A 14,598-nucleotide genomic window follows, 5' to 3' on the forward strand; every position below is an offset into this window, starting at 1 on the left:
AATTCTAAGAAACCACTTCTTAGCATAAGGTCTTGAAAATGCTTCATTGTATTTTTTCTAGAATTTTTATAATTCTGACTCTTATATTTAGGTCTTTGATGCCTTTTGAGTTAATTTTTGTGTAAGGTGTGATGGGTTTTCCTTTTTCATTTTGTTTTGTTTTGAAATGGAGATCCAGTTTTCCCAGAACTGTAGCTGAGCGTGAGGGTCTCGTCCTCGCTCAGGCCCAAGAGTCGGGGGGGCTTGCTCCTGCCGATCAGCCGGCGGGGGGTGCCCCGAGAGGGAGCACCGGTTCTCCAGGCGTGGGGGATGCGCGGTTGGGGAAAAACCACGGAGACCGCTTGAGCGCAAGAACAGGTCTGCTTTATTACGGAAGTACACTTAGCTATATAGGGTTGGGTAGAGGGAGGGGCGTGATGAAGGGAGGGTTGGCTAAGGGGTGGCTGTGGACAGGTTGAAGCTGATGGATAGACCTGAGGTAAGCAGTTACTGGGGAAGAGGGCAGATTGTAGGTTGGCAATATGGGCGGGACTGGCGGGAAGGACGGCAGGGCTGGAAGGGGAGGAGGGGTGGAGAAAGGCGGTAATACAGAACCATCTGTGGAAGGGATTATGATTTCTCAATAAAGTGATCCTTATTCCCTGGTCAGAAGTCATTTGACCATAAATGTGGGTAGTGATTTTTGAGTTTTAATTCAATTCCACTGGTCCATGTGTCTGTCCTTGTGCCAGTACCATGTTGTTGTGATTACTATGGCTTTGTAATAAGTTCCAAGATCAGGAAGTGTGAGTCCTCCAACTTCATTCTTTTTTATGAGGGCTTTAGCTATTCTTAGACCCTTGCCCTTCCAGATAAATTTGATGATCTGTTTTTTCATTTATGCAAATAAAGTTGTAATTTTGATAAAAATTGGATGTTTTTCTTGATTTCTTCTTCCAACTGTTCATTTCTTGTGTATATAAGCACCACTGATTTTTGGGTGTTGATCTTGTACCCCACCACATTGCTGTATTCATTTATTAGCTCTAGGAGTTTGGTGTGGATTTTCAGGATGTTCTGCATATAGGATCATGTCATCTGAAGAGAGGGAAATTTTTCCTTTTATAATTTGTATGACTTTTATTTATTTTTCATGCCTAATTGCTCTGGCAAGAACTCCCAGTACAATGTTGAATAGCAGCAGTGGCAGGAACATCCTTATCTTTCACCATTAAGCAGGGTGTTAGCTGTGTGCTTTTCATATATGCTCCTTATAATGTTGAGTATGTTTCCTTCTATTCCTATTTTTCTAAGTATTTTTTTTTATCAAGAAAGGGTATTGGATACTGCCAAATGCCTTTTCTGCATAAATTAAGTGATCTTTTTTCTCTTTGTTTTGTTAACATGGTGTATTACATCAATTGATTTTCTTACGTTGAACCAATTTTGTATACTAGGAATAAATTCCACTTGATCATAATTCTTTGTATAATTCTTTTAATATGCTGATAAATTTGGCTTGCAAGTATTTTGTTGGGGATTTTTGCATTTATATTCAAAAGAGATATTGATCTGTAGTTTTCATTATTTTTGTATCTTCACCCAGCTTTAGTTTGAGGGCAATGTTGGCCTAATAGAATGAATTAGGGAGTATTCCCTCTTCTTCAAAGTTTTGGAAGAGTCCGAGCAGAACTGGAGCCAAGTTTTCTTGGAATGTTTGGTGGAATTCACCTGTGAAGCCATCTGGTCCTGGGCTTTCCTCTGAGAGGTTTTTAATTACTGAATCAATCTCTTCACTAGTAATTGTTTTGTTGAGATCTTTCATTTCTTCTGAGTCAATGTAGGTACTTTTCATGTTTCTAAGAATTTGTTCATTTCATCTAAGATATCAAATTGATTGACATACAGTACTCATAGTATTCTCTTACAGTCCATTTTATTTCAGCATAGATGGTAATAATATCTCTCCTTTCCTTTCTGATTTTAGTTATAATATTTGTATCTTCTTTTTTTTGTTAGTTTAGGTAAAGTTTTGTCAATTTTATTGATCGTTACAAAGAACCAACTTTTGGTTTTGTTAATTCTGCTTATTGTCTTTTTTCTATTTCCTTTATCTCTGCCCTAATCTTTGCTAGTTGCTTTCTTTGGCTCCCTTTGGATTTAGTTTGCTCTTTTTTCATAATTCTTCCAGTTTTGGGGTTAGGTTTCTGATTTGAAGTCTTCCTTCTTTTTTATTGTAAACATTTATAGCTACACTGCCTTTGCTGAATCCCATAAGTTTTGTTATGTTATATTTTCCTTAACATTTTCTTCAAGATATTTCCTAATTTCACTATGATATCCTTTTTAATTCTTTGGTTGTTTAAGACTATGTTAATTTTCACATATTTGAGAATTTTCCATTTCTCTCTCTGTTAATGATTTCTAGTATCATTCCATTGTGATCAAAGAATATACATTGTATGGTATGATTTCAATATTTTTGGATTTATTGAGATTTGTTTTGTTACCTAACATATGGTCTATCCTAGAGAATGATCCATGTGCACTCGAGAATAATGTATATTCTTTTTCTGTTGAATGAAGTGATCTATATATGTCTCTTAAGTCTTGTTGGTTTAGAGCAAGTGTTCTTAACTTTTTTTGTTCCAGGGACCCCTTTGCCAGTCAGGTAAAAACCACAGACCCCTTACTAAGACGACACTATACTGTGTATTATTTAATAAATATATCACACCTGCATCAATACATTCCCACAAGAATAATGTTTTTTGAATTTTCAGTTCAAGCTCACAGATTACCTAAAATCTTTCCATGGACCCCCAAGGGATCCATGGTTAAGAACCCTTGGTTTAGTATATCATTCAAGTCTTGTATTTTCTTTTTAATCTTCTGCCTAGATGTTTTATCCCTTATTGAAAGTAATATATCAAAGTCTTCTGTTCTTAATATAGAACCATCAACTTCTCCCCTTAAATATATCAATATTTGCGTCATATATTTCCAGGTTCCGTTGTTATGTGCACATGTGTTTATAATCATTACTTCTTGTTGTTGAATTGTTTTCTTTATCAGTATATAAAAGATTATCTTTGTCCCTCATAAATGTTTTTATTTAAAATCTATTTTAACTGATATTAGTATAGCTACCCAGTTCTCTTTTGGTTACTATTTGCATGGTATATTTTTTCCATCCTTTATCTTTCAATCTCTTTGTATCCCTGAATTTGAGGTGAGTCTCTTGCAGACAGCATATAGTTGAGTCATACTTTTTTATCCATTCTGTCAATCTCTGCCTTCTGAGTGGAGAATTTAATCCATTTACATTTATAGTGAAAACTGACAGTGCAAGGCTTTTTCCCACCACTTTGTTATTTTGCCTTCACAAATCTCATACCTTTTTTTGGCCCACAACTCTTCCATTAATGCCTACTATTATATTTATTTTATTTTTTGCATTGTACCATATCAAGTGCTTTTTCATTTCTATCTGGATATATTTTTCATCTTTTTTGTGTGTGGTTACCATGGGGTTCAAATTTAATATCCTAAATATATAGTAATTATATTTGGTTTGATACAAACTTAGCCCCAATAGCATACACATACATATTTTTTCTATGTCCTTCTGTTTCCCCACCATTTTTTTTACTTGTTACTATTTATATCTTGCACAACATATGTCCAAGAACATAGATTTATCATTACTTTTAATGTATTTGCATTGTAGCACCTATAGGAAGTAAGAAGTGGAGTTACTACTAAACAATACACTACTATAATACTGGCACTTGTAAATACCCAAATGTTTACCTTTACTGCAGATCTTTATTTCTTTATGCTTCTTTGGAATACTATACAGTGTCCTTTCCATTCAGTCTGAATAACTCCCTTTAGGTTTGCTTATAGGGCAGGGTTTCTGGTAATGAACTCCCTGAGCTCTTGTTTTTCTGGGAATGTATTAATCTCTCACCTATTTTTTCAAAGAAAGTCTTGCCAGATATAAAATTCTTATTTAGCAGTTACTTTCTGTCAGGACTTTAAATATTTCAACCACTATCTTCTTGCCTCCATGATTTCTTATGAGATATTGGCACTCAATCTAATCAGGACTCCTTTGTACATAACATGTTGCTTTTCTCTTGCAACTTTCAGAACTCCCTCCATGTCTTTTGCATTTGATAGTGTAATCAATATATGATAAGCTGTGGTGTTCTTTGAGATTCTTGGAAGTGCACATTCACTGTTTTGCTAAGTTTGGGAAGTTCTGTCATTATTTCTTTGTGTATTCCTTCTGCCCCTTTCTTTCTTTCTTTCCTCCCATAATGCATATTTTGTTTTTTGTTTTTTGTCTTTATTTATTTTTTAATATTACATTAAAAAAATATGAGGTCCCCATATAACCCCCACCCCCCTCACCCCACTCCTCCCCCCATAACAACAATCTCCTCCATCATCATGAGACATTCATTGCATTTGGTGAATACATCCCTGAGCACTGCTGCACCTCATTGTCAGTGGTCCACATCATAGTCCACACTCTCCCACAGTCCACCCAGTGGGCCATAGGAGGACATACAATGTCCGGTAACTGTCCCTGCAGCACCACCCAGGACAACTCCAACCCCAGAAAATGCCCCCACATCACATCTCTTCCTCCCAGTCCCTACCCCCAGTAGCCACCATGGCCACTTTCTCCACACCAATGCCACATTTTCTTCTATTACTAATCACAATAGTTCATGAATAGAATATCAGTAAGTCCACTCTATTCCTCCATCCTGTGGACCTTGGAATGGTTGTGTCCACTCCACATCTATATCAAAAGGGGGCTTAGATTCCACATGGAGGCTGGATGCAATTCTCCTGCTTTCATTTGTAGGCACTCTTGGCTCCCTGGTATGGTGGTTGACCTTCTTCACCTCCATGTTAGCTGAGTAGGGTAAGTCCAATAAACCAGAGTGTAGGAGCTGCAAGTCTGTTGAGGCTCAGGGCCTGGCTATCACATGGTCAGTGCAGAGATTTAGGTCCCCTGGGTACACATTAAACCCCAGCACCAAATACAGTTCTGGTAAAAGTAATGGGAGAGGCTTGTAAACGAAAATCACATCTGAGTCCAGCTCCATCACACAGAAACACAAACTCCAAAGTAGGGCCAACTGATATGGTACTGGACTCCATCTGCCATGACCATAAAACCTTTGGGTCTCTGTAGCCCTCAGAAGAACCAATACCTGGGGTTGTATCTACTTTATCTGTCTCTGGGACTCTGCTCAGGTGGCATAAGGGCAACTCCTCTGATAACCTCCTGGCTCTTTTTGGAGACTCATAGCCATATAAACTCATTTGTCCTTTCCATTTCCGCCTTTGATTCAGGTCAAAAAGCATTTTTAACTCCTGGTATTATATGTAGATTGAGATATTCTGCTGGTCCGAGTTGACCCTTTTATTCAAGGTCATTTTCAGGTTACATCATCAGCTGGTACTTGGTAATAATCCCTCGGTGCCAGGGAGGCTCATCCCTGGGAGTCATGTCCCATGCTGGGTGGAAGCATAATGCATATTTTGATTTGCTGATGTCCTTGAGGTGTTTTAGGCTATTTTTTGCTTTTTCATACTTCTTTTTTTTCTGCTTCTCAGCCTGAATCATTTCAAGCTTCTCACCTTCTTAATCACTGAATCTTTTTTCTCCCAGCTCCAGTCTTCTCTTGAAACCCTATTGGGAATTTTTCAATTCAGTTATTGTGGTCTTTAACTCCACTAGTTCTACATGGTTCCCTTTTAAAATTTTTCTATCTCTTTACTAAGATTCTCATTTTGTTCATTTATTGTTTTCCTGATATCCTTTAGATGTTTCTCTGTAGTTTCCTTCATCTCCTTGGGCATTTTTAACAGGATTTTTTTACTCTGTTCACATTTTCTCTTCATCATTGTTGTTTTCTGGATTGCAATCCTCTACCATTGGATATACCATGATTTCATGTTTCTTTGTCTTGTATTCTTGTTGAACTCTGTACAATTCAATATTTTAAAATGTTAACTCTGGGGTTTAGTCCCTGAGATGTCTGTTTCTTGATTTTGTAACCAGTTGCTGATAAGATATAGATTTTCTTGGACTTCAGTCCTCCTATCAGAAAGGTCTGCCCATGGATCTGTATCTTGTCTTTTGCCTGTTAGTTGTTTTGAATTCCCCTGTTTATAAGAGTTTGAATGTGCTATTGTTTGCCAGGGGACAGACCTCTCTCTCCTGGGTTTTTGAAGCTGGAAAGCCTTTGCCCCCAGTAGTCTGTGTCTATAGATTCTTATACTCCTTTTATTCTCCCAAGCTGCTTTTGCCTGGATTGCAAATTCTGGGAGGAATGGTATTCGGGAGAGAACTTTCCCAAGTTGGTCTTTCCCAGATGAAACAGGACCAGAGACCCATGAAGTAGGCACAAATCAGTTCCAGAATACCCTGTCCCTTACAGCCCTGGGTAATTTTAGCATTTTTAAGCCTTCTCCACTGCAGTTTTTGTCCAGAGTGGATTGGAACAATGTCTGTCTTCAGAGCCAGGTCCCCAATGACCCAAAGTTGCTAACCAAAAAGTATGATCAGTGATCAGCCATGCTCATCCCTGGTCTTGAGGAAGATGATTTTTATTTCCTTCTGTTACCAGCACCCTAGCCAGGGGCAGAATCCCACAGCAGTCTGCCCTGAGAGTAGGGGGTGGGTGTTGATAGCCACTTCAGGGAGATAGAAATTTGCTGTTCTTTATCATAATTTATCACGCTCTTCCTCCTACACTTTCCCTGCTCTTTCCTGGATGCTGTACAGTTGTTCTTCTGGCCTCTGGAGTTTCAAAAGAGTTTTTTATTTTCCTGTCTGTTTAACACTTGTTTTGGTGGAAGGACTGCTCCTGGAGCTTCCTATTCTGTCATCTTCCACCTCCCCCCACCAAAAAAAAACCTTTTGAGATACTTCTAAGCACAGTGGTGAGCATGCATGTGTTCTCACTTAATCCAAAAGACCATCATGTAGACATAGTATCTTCATTTAATAAATGGGAAACAGGAGAATTAAAAAGGTGACACGCTTATGCCAGGATAGTCCTTGAGAATAGTGTGGTGGTTAAAAACTCTTTGAGTCTCAACTTCTCATGAAAGGAGAATTCATCAGCTCCCTCAGAGGAACCTCTCTCAGAAGTGTGAAATTACATCATTGCATGTAAATCTATTAGTGCAATGTTTGATATACAGAAAATTCTCAAAATTCACTTAAAATTTTAAAAAAGCAGGGTAGCTATAGGTGTAAATGGTACAGCTGGAATTCAAATTCTCTCCTTACAGAATGCTTACCCCAAATACATCATTTTCGATAGCTGGTTGCAGATGATTGTCACTGTGGTTGTTCTTCTGCTGCTGCTTCTTCTAATTCTCATAACGGTTTTATTGAATTATAATTTATATACCATACATTTCACTTATTTGAAGTATAAATTTTAATGGTTTTTAGTATATTCCCAAAGTTGTGTAATCATCATCACAATCAAATTTTAAACATTTTATCACCACCTAAAGAACCCTGTACCATTAGCAGTCACTCTGATGTGGGCTATGGGTGGGAGGCTGTTTGTCTCTTCGGAGATAACCTTAACCTAAGCTGTCTGTCCTGACTTGTGGGTGTGGGAGGGTAAGAGGCTGCAGTCCTGCCCTTGGTGACCATGGCAAAGACTCCAGTCCCAGGAAACAGTTTATCAATGCAAACTCTATAAACTTTAAATATTCAAAGGAAATGCAAACCAAATGTGCTAAAAGTTATCTAGAATGTATGAAGTCCATGCTAAGAGCTTACCTCGGATGTGGAAAATATATGCTAATTCAAACCTATTGAGAACTGAAACAAAGGGACCATTTGGCCTTTCCTCTCTGTATAAAAGGGACTCAAAAATCTTGTTCGGGGCTCGGGTTTGCAACAGGAAGCTCCCCAGTCCAGCCGGCCGTCAATAAACTATTTTTCCTTCTCAAAATCATTCCTGAGTCCTGGCCTTTCTATATCCAAATAATTGAACCTCTCTCAAATACTACAACTCCCTTCCCTACCTCCTCCAACAAATTTGCCTTTTCTCCACATTTCATATAAGTAGGATCATATAATATGCAGTATATGTGACTAACTTCTTTCACTTGAGGTAAGGTTTTTAAGATTCATCCATGTTGTATCATGTATCAGTACTTCAATTATTTTTATGGTTGAGTAACATTCCATTGTATGGATACACCACATTTTATTTATCCATTCATTGCTTGATAACATTTGAGTATTTTCCATTTTTTGGCTGTTACTAATGATGCTGCTAAGAACATTCATGTGTATCTTTTTGTATGGAAAAAAAATTAAATTTCCATTTTTTTTTCAGTGTAACTAATTGCTGGGTCATATGGTAATTCTATGTTTAATTTCTTAAGAACTACCAGACTGCCTTCCAAGGTGTCTGAACCTTTTTACATTTTCACTAACAATGTATGTGGTTCCAATTTCTTCACATTCTCATTTGTTATTGTCCTTTTATTCTAGCCATCCCAGGGGGTATGATATCACATGTAATTGTGGTTTTGATTTGCATTTCCCTGATAGCTAATGATGTTGGGGAACTTTTCATGTAGTTATTGGCCATTTGTATATCTTCTTTGGAGTAATATCTATTCAGATCTTGTATCCTTTTATGAAATTGGATTATTTGGCTTTTTATTAGTGTGTTGTAACAGTTATTCACTCTAGGAACAGGTCTTATCATATATATGGTTTGCAAGTATTTTCTCCTACTCAGTTGTTGTCTTTTTACTTTCTTGATGTTGTTCATTGCTATTCAAAAGCTCTTCTTTTTCATCAAGTCTAATTTATCTACTTTTCCTTTTGCTGTTTTTGCTGGCTTCTACTTGGCACTCAGTTCAATCTGTACTATTTTTTAATAACTTTTATCCTTAACCATTATCATACTTATTTTTGGTATGTTTGTTTATTTCTATCTGCCTGATAGATTACAAGCACTCTAAAAGCAAGCAGTGTGACTGCAGTGCTCTCTATTGAATCCCCAATGTCTAAAATCCTCAGTGCCTAAAAGAGTCCAAAGCAGTCACTTAAAAATGTTTTATATGGGGAAACGGACTTTGGCCCAGTGGTTAGGGCGTCCGTCTACCATATGGGAGGTCTGCGGTTCAAACCCCGGGCCTCCTTGACCCGTGTGGAGCTGGCCATGCGCAGTGCTGATGCGTGCAAGGAGTGCCGTGCCACGCAGGGTGTCCCCCGCGTGGGGGAGCCCCACGCGCAAGGAGTGCGCCCCTGAGGAAGCCGCCCAGCGTGAAAAGAAAGTGCAGCCTGCCCAGGAATAGCGACGCCCACACTTCCTGTGCCGTGCCGCTGACGACAACAGAAGCGGACAAAGAAACAAGACACAGCAAATAGACACCAAGAACAGACAACCAGGGGAGGGGGGGAAATTAAATAAATAAATAAATCTTTAAAAAAAAAAGTTTTATATGAATGAATATAAGATTTTATAGTCTCTCAGCAAAGGTCAAAACTGTCAGAGACAGCATCCTAGCAATGAGAGAACAGTATGGTTTTTTATTCCTTCCCTAAAATGCTATAATTGCATCTGCTTCAGGATACACCATCTTTACCTGGAGTCAAAGTGCTATGAATTCTGGGGAAGCAGAATTCAGGGATGCCTGGGGGAAGATATGGACTCCTTGTATGGAAATGAGGCTGAACTCTGTTAGCAGACATCTGCTCTTCAAAACCAGCCAAAGGCACCAACAGCCTCACACAATTTTATTCCAAGGCCTGACAACCATTGTGAGTCCCTGAAGAGCTCTCACTTGGATATAATTTGTAGCAAACCCAATAGTTGCTCAACTCTACTAGTTAATTGATCATCATTTGGCCACTAGCATGCTTACTTCTTACACCCCATTCCAGACTAAATCCCCACCCTGCATATCACTATAATTTGCAGGGTTTATTTTCAGATGATTTTCTTTCCTGGATATCTTTGCTAAAAGAATGCATTTGGCCCATTTCACTCAAAAATGTAGACTTTTAAATGGTTCATTTTATCTTGCCTGAATCCCAGATTTATAACCTCCCTATTGAAATAATTTAAAAGAGACTTCTGAAAGGGTTTTATATCCGAGAATCATACAAAGGATGTAATTTTATTGGGAATAGTGATGTGTTACTAAAAAGTGAACCTCTGGTACTCCAAGATATGGTAAATGGGGCCTTTCATTCCTAAACTTGTTTCAATCCAATCCTTTAGCCAAAACTCATCAGGGGCTGGGGAAGGAGGAAAAGGGTTTGATGTTGGATATATGGGGGTCCTCTATATTGTATATGTGAATTCCTGTGATCTAAAACTTTTTGAAGACAAAATTAAAAGTTAGGAAACAAAACAGGATATAGACACTGAAGAAGAAATGAAATAAATTGCTTTGCCACTGAACATACAGGGCAACACCTATGACAGTGATGAAAGGCAGAACGTTAAAAACAAAGTTATATAATATTTTTCATTTTTTAATATCCCAATTTATTTTACTTTATTTTAGTTTTTCTAAATTAGTATGTATTCTATTTCTAATCTTTAAACTTACCACTACTATTTCATTTTCCTGTTAATTGAATTTGGCAGTATATTAGAAGAAGTTTTGGACCACAGAGAGTTTCAACTATGGCAGGGGAGGAACACTGGTGTGGGATGTTATTGATGGGGACACATGGTTGGGAAGGAGTTCTCCATGGCATGTATATAGGCTACATAAAAATGTCCGGATATATGTTGGGTATTTTCATAGTAGGTACAGTTATAAATGAGAACTGAGGGTCTGCTGAGTTCCCGTCCTGGGGAGCTCTGTCACATTCCTCAGTGGAACAGCATCAATCCTCCAAGTGCAAGGGCAAAGACCAATGAAGGATGGTCCAATGGTGGGCCCTTGATACTATGCTTATGAGTCTGTGCACCTGAACTATGAACCAGGCCTAGAGCTGCAGGGTGCCTAAGAGTTACCTCCTGAGAGCCTCCATGTTGCTCAAATGTGACCACTCTCTAAGCCAAACTCGGATGTAAATGCATTACCTTTCCCCCAGCATAGGACATGACTCCCAGGGATGAGCCTCCCTGGCACCAAGGGATTACTACCAATTACTAACTGGTGATGCAACTAGAAAGAGACCTTAAATAAGAGGGTCAACTCAGACCAGCAGACTATCTCAACCTACATGTAGGATCATGTTTAAAAACTTTTTGACCTTGATTAAAAAGGGTAAATGGCAAAGACAAATGAGTTTATTTGGCTAAGAGTCTTCAAAAAAGAGCTGGGAGGTCATCAGAAGGATCACGCTTATGCATGCCTCAGCAGGATCCCAGAGACAGCCAAAGTAGATACAACCCAAGGTACTGGTGCTCCTGAGGACTACAGAGACACACAGGTTCTATTGTCATGGCAGATGGCTCTGGAGTTCAGTGCCATGTCAGTGGACCTTACTTTCAAATTTGTGTTCCTGAGTGTGATGAAGTTGGACTCAGATGTGACCTTTCTCCACATGCCTCTTCTGTCACTTTTACTGAACCTGTGGTTGGTGCTAGGGTTGGTATATACTTAGGAGACTTGAATCTCTGGATGGTCCATGTGCTAGCTGGACCCTGAGCCTCAGCAAGTTGCAACTCTTACTCTCTGGTTTGTTGGACTTACCAATGTCAGCTAACAGGGAGGTGAAGATGATTAGCCACCACATCAGGGAACTGAGAGTGTCTACAACTGCAAGCAGAAGAATTGTATCCATCATCCATGTGGGATCTAAGTCCCTCTCAATATAGAGGTAGAGTGGACATCACCATCCCAGGGTCCACAGGATGGAGGAATTAAATATGGATTAGAGTGGACTTACTGATATTCTACTGTAGAACTATTGTGACTAGTAATGGAAGAAATTGTAGCATTGATGTGGAGAAAGTGGCCATGATAGTTGCTGAGGACAGGGAGAGGGAAGAAGAGATGTGATGTGAGAGTATTTTGGGGACTTGGAGTTATCTTAAATGATATGTAGGGACAGATGCTGGTCATTATATATCCTGCCACAACAAGTGTGAAGGTCCTGGGAGAAAGTGTAAACTACAATGCAAACTATTAACCCTGTGGTACAGCAGTGCTCCAAAATGTATTCACCAAATGCAATGAATGTGCCACAATGATGAAAGAGGTTATTGATGTGGGAGGAGTGGGGTGTGGGGGGTGGGGAGTATATGGGAAATTCTTATATTTTTTAATATAACTTTTTTGTGATCTTTGTATCTTCAAAAAAATACAAATAAAAAATGATGGGTGGGTGGAGAGTGTTAATGTAACATTTTATGTGATCTATTAACTTTAAAAAAGATAATTAATTTTTTTTTAAAAAGGGTATCAATAGGAACCTCAGCTTTATCAGTTTTATTGACAGGAAGACCTGGCATAGTCTGCAACTGGTGGGTCTGGAGGAAATCTCCAAAATTTATCTATGGGTTTGCCATAATCTCTATGATTAACCTTGTCTTGTCTTTTCCTGCTTCAATTTCTAGTTCCATGCCAGATCTAGAGCCTTCAATCTAAGTTGCCTCTCTCAAGTCCTGGATCCTATTCTCTTTAGGCCAGTAATTCTCCTTGGTTGCACATTAGAATTATCTGGGGAATTTTTCAAATATGTTAATAACCAGGCCCTAGTCTCACCGATTAAGTCATAATCTTTGGGTGTGAAGACCAGGCATCTGGAATTTTAGAAGCTACCTAGATGATTCCAATGGGCAGCCAGAGTAATGAACAGTAGATTTGGCTTACTGGTAGGTGATATTGACAAGCAACTCTTCTCCAGCAACTCCACTACCAACACTCACCTGACTTTGAATATTAGCTCCTCATTGGCTAATCTTAATATGAATTTGTCACTCTTGTATGGACAGGAGACAGCCTGACTTCAATGTACTGCTTCAGGCTTTCATCATGCCTGATATTAGTGTCTATCTCCTCCATGCTGACCTAGTTTTTGAGAATCTAAATGTGCCTCAAGGCTCCAGTTAGGCTGGGGCTAGTTTGAGCTAAAGGTGGGTCCAGTATTAAGAGGATCACTAGGAAGACTACAGCAAGGCCAATCAAGGTGAAGTTACAGTCTCTTGAATGGAATGAGCCACTATATGCCAGAGGGGCTGCCTTTGAGACTATTTGAGCATCCGGGGATCATGTGGAGCTCTAAGTCCAATGCTTCATGTGCCTGATTGCAGCACATTATACAAAGAAAGATTTCTGCAGTGGCTTGTTGCATTGAGTTCTTCTTAAAAGTTACCATCAACTCAATTCTGTTATTGGTGAAAACAGTCCAGATTGGAAGTACTATATTGATTATATGAAAGATGTAGAATCAGAGGAAAGAATGAAATTGATTCCTTAGACGCCCACTGGTGTAGTAAGATGATGGCTGAAAATTGAGACCAAGACTGATAAAACTGACTTCACACAAGAGAAGAAAACTAGATGATCTAGACACAAAGTCTAACAGTGTATGACTCACAACCCTCATTCTGGAAGAAACCTGTGAAGAGTGGCCAAACAATCACTTAGGGCATAGTATCAAGAAGTTCAGTCAGCAGTGGAATATTTGTGATTGTAGATTGGGGAGATAGTCACGTCATGACTAAAGAGTAGGAAGAGTTACCAGGGCTCTAGACAGGCTGGGATTAAACTAGCTAGAGGCTCAAGGTGGTCTAAGGTAATAGGAAGGGTCTATGGAAAGGAAATTAGGCTAAAGTTCCAATCTCTTGAATGTAATAAACATTGTGGGGAGACCCTGAATGCCAGTAGCACTGCCTTTGAGAGTATGTGAGCTTCTAAGACTCACTTGGAGCTCTACATGTGATACATGGTGTCAGATCATCAGCTATAGAGCCTGGGTGGGAGTAGGGATGGGGAAGGTAGCCAGAATCCCAGCAAATGTGTTGTCTCTCTTATCTGAAAAGAGAATGCATTCCTATTCTGGTCCCTACTGGTCCCAGGGGTGGAGACTATTGATAAACTGTGTCTCTGAGGAAGTCTGCTCTGGACTGAAGCAGGCTCAACTAGCAGGTGGAAAGTTTCTAAGGCATCAAACTTGGGATGTTAGGAAAAGCAGAGATGGGGCTGGCCAAAGATGGAGAGCCAGAGATAGCCTGCTCCTTCTAAGTATGTGAGGGAACTCCTGGTCCCCCTTCTTCTGTTCTCTCCCTGCTCCCTTTGGTATTCATATCCAAGCTAACAGCTAGACCCCACGGGGGTGAGAGCACTCTTTAAAGGCAAAAGCAAAGACCTCATTAAATTGAGGAATCCAGAGAAGTGAATGAATAGAAATGAAACACTTTCTGCTACCCCTCAGGAGGCCCCAGCAGAATAGCACCTCTCAATGGAAAGTATTAGCACTGAGGTAATTCCTCAATGGACTACATTTCTCCAGTGTTCTCAGAGACCCAGAGTCACTGGAGGGGAGAAGCTACACCCTGCCCACTCTGCCCCCATGATTCAGCCTCAGGCATATAGTCCCAAGGCTGTAGGTGATAAAACATAGGACCCTACAGGAGA

The sequence above is a fragment of the Dasypus novemcinctus genome, chromosome 23 (genome assembly GCF_030445035.2).
Source record: "Dasypus novemcinctus isolate mDasNov1 chromosome 23, mDasNov1.1.hap2, whole genome shotgun sequence".
NCBI classification, from domain to species: domain Eukaryota; kingdom Metazoa; phylum Chordata; class Mammalia; order Cingulata; family Dasypodidae; genus Dasypus; species Dasypus novemcinctus.